Source organism: Mus pahari, chromosome 3, assembly GCF_900095145.1.
Source record: "Mus pahari chromosome 3, PAHARI_EIJ_v1.1, whole genome shotgun sequence".
Lineage (NCBI taxonomy): Eukaryota > Metazoa > Chordata > Mammalia > Rodentia > Muridae > Mus > Mus pahari.
This window is the reverse complement of record NC_034592.1, coordinates 66,706,329-66,714,447: the sequence shown is the minus strand read 5'-3', so window position 1 is coordinate 66,714,447 and position 8,119 is coordinate 66,706,329. Positions and strand designations below refer to the sequence as shown.

The following is an 8,119-nucleotide window of genomic DNA, read 5'->3' as shown; positions in this document are numbered from 1 at the left end:
CATAAAATCAACGCTGAAAGAGAAATGCTGAGAGCAGCAGAACCAATCAAAGCAAGTTCTAATTAAATCAGTTCTTACCACTGTCAGCCTTGTGGCTATTTTCAGTTAGTAGGTCAGATTGAGGTTTGTTTTCTATGCTACTTTTAATTCAAAACATTGGAGCACATGTAAAGAAACAGAACTATCCTTTATAATCAAGAAGACTATAAGTGTATATATTATACTCTGTTTCTACTACCAGGAAGTTAGGGTCAATTTTTTCTTTTTAAAAGTTTACTTAATTTTATTTTGTGTGTGTGAGTGCTCTGCCTACATGTATGTCTTTCATGTATGTATATCATGTGCCTGCAGTTTATGAAGAATCCAGACAAGGGCACTGAATGTTCCGTGAGCTGTCATACGGGTGCTGGGAATTGAAACCCGTTCCTCTGCAAGAGCAATCTGGGCTCTTAACCACTGAGCCCTCTCTCCTGCCCTGGGATCGAATTCCACCACAAAAGTTATGTTTCAGTGGCCGACACATCTACACGTATTTTAATAATACGGAAATTTCTGCTTTTTCTGGGTGTGGCTATTTAATATACATTCATGGCAACTTGTCTAATTTCAAAAACAGAGGTTACTTAACAAAACAAGCTGAGGAATGATTTACTTTGTACAGCAAATAAATATATATATACATATATATATGTATATATATAACATATAATGTGATCAGAAGTCAAACAAATATGAATAAACATATCAGGAAAATTGAAATGATTAAAGTCATTTTACAAAGTGGAGATTTTTTACTACAGAAAGTGATGTTCTGTTCATGTTCCAAGTAAATGGAACTCGTTGTCATATTTTTATATAATCAACCAGAAGAAGCAGGAGTTGGTTTTATATGATTTTTAGTGATCTATATAGAATTCAAATTAAAAAATAACAGAACTGATAACCTAAGAATTACAGCCAAGTGTCTCATATATGCAGTTCATTTTGTTTTTTCTGACTCGGGCCATTTCATTTGACTAATTTAATTAATTTGTAATAAAATATGTCAGCTTTGTTGCATTAAATTTTGTATTAAAATCATTTGAGTGCTTGCCAGAGGATGTCTTCCTCTAGAGTTGCATTTGTGGAGTAAATACATGATGCCAGCTACACGTTTATCACTCCGATGAGCCTTTGCTGTCTGTCTATCCGCAGTGTGACGACCGAAATGCATTCCACATCTAAAAATACATGGTGCACTTGTGTTAACAAGGGCAAGTTTTGTGTGTCTGTGTGTGTGTGAGAGAGAGAGGGAAAGACAGACAAACAGACAGACACAGAGACACAGAGACAAGAGACACAGAGACAAGAGACAAGAGAGAGAATTTAGAAAAGAGAACAAAATACACTTTGGAGATTGAGAGAGGGAGGGGCCTGGGAGGGAGAGAGGAGAGGAAGAGAAAAAGGGAGACAGGATCAGGTGTGTGAGGAGACAGGAAGATGTACAGAGGGTCAGGAAATTGAAGAGGTGTGTAGCAGTGGGGGGTGGGGAAGTGGAGGTAGCCACCAGAAAGTCCCAGATGCCAGGAAAGCAAGAGGCTCCCAGGACCTAATGGGGATGACATTAGCTGATGTACCCAACAAGGGGAGAAGAGAACCTGTAGAGACCATATCCAGAGATTAGGCATGGCCCGCAGTTGAGGGATTGGGCCACCCACCCATCTCAGAAATATTAACCCAGAATTGCTCCTGTCTAAAGAAAATACAGAGACAAAGAGTGGAGCAGAGACTGAAGGAAAGGCCATCTAGAATCTGCCCCACCTGGGGATACATCCCATATATAGACACTAAAACCAGACACTATTGCTGATGCCGAAAAGTGCTTGTTGACAGGAGCCTGATATAGCTGTTTCCTGAGAGGCTCTGCCAGAACCTGACAAATACAGAGGCAGATGCTTGCAGCCAACCATTGGACTGAGCACAGGGACCCCAGTGGAGGAGTTAGGGGAAGGACTAAAGGAGCTGAAGGGGTTTGCAAGCCATAGAAAGAAGAAGATCAACTAACCAGACCCGAGAGAGTCCCCAGGGATTAAACCACCAACCAATGTAAACCACCAACCCATGGAGGTACACATGGAGGGACCCATGGCTCTAGCTGCATATGAAGCACAGGATTGCCTTTTCTGGCATCAATGGGAGGGGATGCCCTTGGTCCTGTGAAAGCTCATGCCCCAGTGTAGGGGAATGCCAGCAAGGTGAGGTGGAAGTAGGTGAGAAGGTGGGGAAGAACCCTCATAGAAGCATCGGAGAGTGGGATGGGATAGGGGGTTTGCAGAGGGGAAACCAGAAAAGGGGATAACGCTTGAAATGTAAATAAGTAAAACATCCAATAAAAAAATTTAAATGTTCTTAGGACCTCAACCCAGAAAGGTAAAATGCATGGTGAACAAGGCAGGTGAAGATTCTAGTTAGAGTTAGACTTTGTGAATAAGTGGTTGTGATTTCTTTTCAGGACATTTAATGAGAAAAAGATTTCGATGCTGTTTTTTGATGTATTTGTGAGGTGCATGCCACAGAATGATTAGTTTTAGTTTAACAATGGCAAGAAATTGCACCGAAGATGAGATGTGCCTCCTTTCATCTGTGAGAGATCACACTTCACCACTGGAGCTCCATGTCCATTGCATACTGACACTCCACATGGTTGGGACGCTCACTTCAATTGCCAGCTCCCTTTGTACCAGGAAATACTCTTGGGTAAGGATCTAAAGCGAGCAGAAGGCCTGGGGAACAAAACAGAAGTTCCTTGAGCTTTGTCTTTTTCTTTAGTGAAAAGGTGTCTCCTCAAAATTACATACTTGTGGGACAGGATGTGCTATTTCTTTCCATCTATATCCTCTACATGTGCCTAAGGCTCAGTCAAGTACACCACGTACAATCAGTGTAGCCACATGGCTGTATTTGCAGGGCTCACTGTAGACTATGCATTTATTGGGTAGTTGTAGAACATCATTTGTAAATCAAAGTCCATGGGTATTTTCTCCTGTCATATTTTAGGAATTATATGCCAACAATAAATACAAAATCAATCTTAAATATTTTTAGGGCACACAACTCATTCAAAACACATTCAGGATTTGTCTTTATTTACTGACAACTTTGCACTTACAGATTCACTTTCATGGCAGTATTGCCTAACGTAAACTGGCCTATGGGGTAAAATAACAAGAGCACCTCAGAGATCAGCTGTAGCTTATCAATCAGTCAAGCAGCCATCTTCTGAGAATGTCACCTGATGACATTCTCGCCATCATCCCATCATCGCCCATCATCAGGATGCTTACTGGTAACTCCTTATAATTTGAAAAGTTGGTAAGAGTTGGTGAAAGAGGCTATTGAAGTGTTAAAAGTCTAGGGGAGAACAAATCATATTGAAAAGAAAAGACCTTTCAACACTGATTTTACATGTAAGAATATAAGAACATTAGAGAAAAACAACGCATAGTATTTGAACTTCCACACTGAAGATCAAAGGCCCCAAATAAACTTAAATTAAACAAGAAAGAACTTATTCTGCATATTCTCTTATCTCCCTGCACACAGTTTCCTCATTCTCACTTCCTGAAGGGTCCACAAAGGACCTCCCTAGTGTCGGAAGTAGTGATTCAATAGTTTTTAGGTCATAGAGTGGGTCTTTTTTAACTATGATAGTATTTATATACAGCAATCACTCAACCATTTTGGTACTTTTTTTTCAACTTACCTTATTAGATATTTTCTTCATTTACATTTTAAATGCTATCTCAAATGTCCCCTATACCCTCCCCCACCCTGTTCATTTTGGTACTTTTTCTGGATTGGATTATTATAATAAATAAACATTATCAAAATAAATAAACTATTAATTGGATACATTTAAAATTCCAGATCAGAAATTTTGCTTTAGTGACTAGCTATAAATCTATGCACATAAGTATTCATAAGAACTAGTCATTTCAATCATTTCCTTTGGTGCACATCTTTTTATGGAGGGATATATGTGATGGCAAAAAGATGCATGGGGGAACTATAAAACTCAAGACTTATATGGTTTTCATTCTTGTCTTTCAATTCCTTCCAGTCTAGCCCGAAAACTCTGGCAATGACTTTAAAAGATTCCAAGAAAACTCCAGGAATCATGCATCTTTGTGAAATGCTGACATGTCTTGATCATAATTCCCCAGCCCTATGTTGCTATGATTACAGAATACCTTAGAAGACAGAGCTGGCTTCTGTGTGAAGCAGCCCAAGTCAGTGCTGCAGCACAAAACCCTTACTGTGCTACGTAACCACATAGACTCAGCTACTGCACCTATGCAGTGCAGATAACAGAAATGCACTCTCTTTGGTTATTGGAATTTCAATGAATGCATAATAGCGTTGTCTGTAAGTTAGAGCACAGGGCATGCTACTTCTGCCTTCAACATCCATCTGCATGTCTAAATGATTACTGGTCAGGCATTGCTACATTATTAGAAGATAAAACTTCTCATCTGATAGATAGGGTCTTCATCTTTGCCTCCTTTTAGTCCTGACTGTGCCTGTTAAATCCTGAGGCTCTGCAGACAACCATGTTGTAGCCATCATGCTTCAGGTGGTCTTTCTGCTTTTGTCCCTACTGGAAATGCTTTCCCTGGTGAGAGTGTAGCATTGTTTATTTCTAAGAACTGAACTTTAGCATAGCTCTTGTTAATTATCTCTTCAGTGTGACAGAAATTTTGTAGTTGCCTTAAATGATGGCCACTATCCTGTTCTGAATAAACTCATTACTTGAACTTTGCTTCTGAGTAATGTCACTGTCAAGAGCCTCTTATTGTGATCATCAGTTGGATTCCATAGTTGCCATGGTAGATAATGGCTTTCCAGAACAGTATATAATCTTAGCAACAATTAGAGAAGTATACTGTTGAAATCTTCAAAATGTTATAAAACTGTGCTATTGAAATTTATGAGAAGCCAAGATATGCACACCTGAAACTTGTTTCAAAAATCCATATGTAAGCCAACTATTTGAAACTCAAATTTCATTTTTCTATACTGGTTCTGCACTAGACTTAATACTCTTGACACACACACACATGCACACTCACACACACACACACACACACACACACACTCACACCTGTGTAAGACACATGTCTGAAAGTACACTACAGTCATACAAAGTGTTAATATTGTGTAAGGTAGACAAAGGAAGAGTGGGCATTTCTATACATTTCTTTGCAAGTTCTTATGAACTTAACATAATTTTTAATAACAAGAAAAGATATTAATGAGTTGAAGCTCCTCCAAAGGACAACCATAATAGTTAGAAACTGAATGTAGTTGTTCTTGAGGAAAAAAGCAGAAGGTAACCCATTAAAGATTTCATTATTGTTCAACTATATATTGGTAAGCAAATTGCATAGTGTATATAAGTATTATATAAATTATATATTATATAATTGTTTAACATAGAAGGGAGATTAAAATTATCTTGTAAAGCACCAAATCTGAAAATTAAAAACAAAGTGCAGAAGTTCACAAGAGGCAGCTCAGTGTGATGGAAGGCTTGCGAAGAGTTCTGATGAAAATGGTGCCTTCACAGAGTAAGCTTAACTGGGTGTGCTCAATCAGACTTGAATGGCTAATTTTCAAAAACACCACTGGGCTGATTTCAGAAGAAGAAACAGTAAAATGGATTTTTTAAGTATTTTGCAAAAAAAAAAAATCCCTCCAGCTATCTTCTCTGACTGAATGAGTTTGGTTCTATATATTCTACCCACCTCATGTCCAAAAACCCAGATTCACAAGATATTTCCATAGTGGAAATAATAGGAAGGGACCAAGGGATGTTTTCCATAACTATCTATAAAATTATCACAGATACACTTACATTGAAGTGCTAAAAAAAAATGTAGCAAAACATAAAGCAGAACTGTTTACACAGAACAAGAAGGATGGCAGAGTTTAGAAGAAAAATTATATTGTAAGATTACAGCTAACATGAACAAATCTGAACCAGATTTTCAAAGTCCAGACTGTGCAAAAACTACCAAAGGTGTTGGAAACCATCTTTTATTGCAGTGTGTCAAATGCATACTTGATCACAGACTAAGACAGAATGGGCCATAATGTCCATCTAACCTCAACTAGAGTTTCCAGACCAAGGCTTTTCTACAATGTCTTGCTTAATCTAAACAAAATACACTTTATAGTAGTTATACTGCAGAGAACATCAAAAAGGATGAGTGAGCCTTACTTCCATCGGTGTCCAGAGTAGCCAGAAATACAAAGCCAGACAAGGAACATGCATGTATTACTGGCATGAGCCACCATCTTGAGGACTGCTTCTTAAGATCTGATTGAAACAGGCTCATTGTTTGAGNTCATTGGGATCTTTGATTTAGCTCTAAATAAGGAAGTACTTTCACTTGATGTCCTCCGTGTGAAAGGTCAGCTTGCAGAAGAGAAGCCTCTTGTAAATATCTGTGAGCAAGATCCAGATGGAAATGATATGGTCAGGGAAGGAATAGAAAGGACCAAGTCACCATCAACTAAGCACTGAGAAGCAGTCAAGTTAGTGGAGCAGTGCAGACTACCAACTTCCATATACNGTAATTATAAGCCAACTTCTGGAACATTACTTAGAGCTGTTATTGCAAGTTAACAAACAACTTTAAATACTGGGGTATTTAAATNTTACCCAGAAACATATAACAGCATTTATATAAGTTACATTTCAAAAACTGTGGAATTCGTCCATATCTTCATCTTATAGTAACAATGAGGCTCTCTGTGATTCACCCATCCATTAGCTCATGCCTGTCCACTATGCTTGTAATATTCTTTTTTTTTTATTTCTTAAAAGCTTTAATTTATTCCCTTCCAAAAGACCAACTGCAATCAAAGGGGGTGAAAGGTCAAGATTTTATTGTCTTCATAACAAAATTGGCTCAGAACTGGAACACTTGGCCCTTTCTCTTCTTGTCACCTCCCAATTCAAAATGCTTGCAACTCTTAATTGCCAGCATCCTCTTAGATCCGCAGTTGGGCTCGACACACTCCAGTCTCAGCACAATCTTCTTTGTAGTTTTAGCCGTTTTGGAAAAATAGGCTTACCCTGCCTACCATAGCCACTCTGTTTCCTGTCATAACACTGTTTTCCCTGGGCACACAAAGAATCCTTGCCCTTCTTGTATTGTGCCATCTTGTGGGTTGGTGCTTCCCACATTTCTTGCAGAATGTCCGGCAGGTCTTAGGAACGTTCACCATGTTTGCAGAAGCTCTATCAGCTCAGAAAGCTACTTCTTATATTCTTATATGCTCAGTATTTCCTCCAGACTGGAGATGCAGACATTTTTCAGAAATGTATCTGAACCTCCCATTACATGCAGGCTTTCTTTTTTTGTAATTGCCCTGATGGAAGTTTCTCTCTGACTAGTCATTACAGAACATGTAATGATTTCCAAGCATCTTTCATTCTTAGACTGATCTAATTCTCAAACTTTTTATTTGAGATACTATAAACCATTTCAAAATGCAAATAATTCATATTTGTGAGGTCACCATTCCCCATGATTGGCACAAAAGTCACTGTCTATATCACTAATGGAAAAAATACATACACTTGTAAAATGCCTGTAGACAGAATGCTTACTCGCATACACATGGACGAACGTACACAATTCATTTCAACCTAACAACCAAATTTGACCTTTCAGTCATGCCTCCTGTCCTAAATTGTCTACCCAGCAGCATGGCTCTACATGGAGTAGGTTCATTGAGACCTGAAGTTCAGCTGCCCACAGAAGCATCTCCCTGAGACTCAGACAATTAACTCTAAGTCCTCTGTTGCCTCCTGTCAGCTATAACTCCTGAGATCCTGCCTCTTCGTGCTGACACTTTCATCAAATTCTAGAAACCAAGTTTACCAGAAAATTCACTTAAGTGTTTGGCCTGTATCCCTTCTCCCTTTTCAGTAACTAACTGTTTCCCAGAGTCTTTAGTGTCTACTTTGCCTTGACAGTTAAAAAAAAAAATCAAATTTCAAGGAAAGATCTGTCAACTTCTTTGATAAAAGAAAAAGATCATGTTCCCTTGTTTGGGGATGAACATAGAA

General features: G+C 38.6%; 1 pseudogene; it reads right to left on the bottom strand.

Annotated features, from left to right (window-relative positions):
- Nucleotides 1–6,953: 6,953 nt before the first annotated feature.
- Nucleotides 6,954–7,272, bottom strand: LOC110319451 (annotated as a pseudogene).
- Nucleotides 7,273–8,119: the final 847 nt, after the last annotated feature.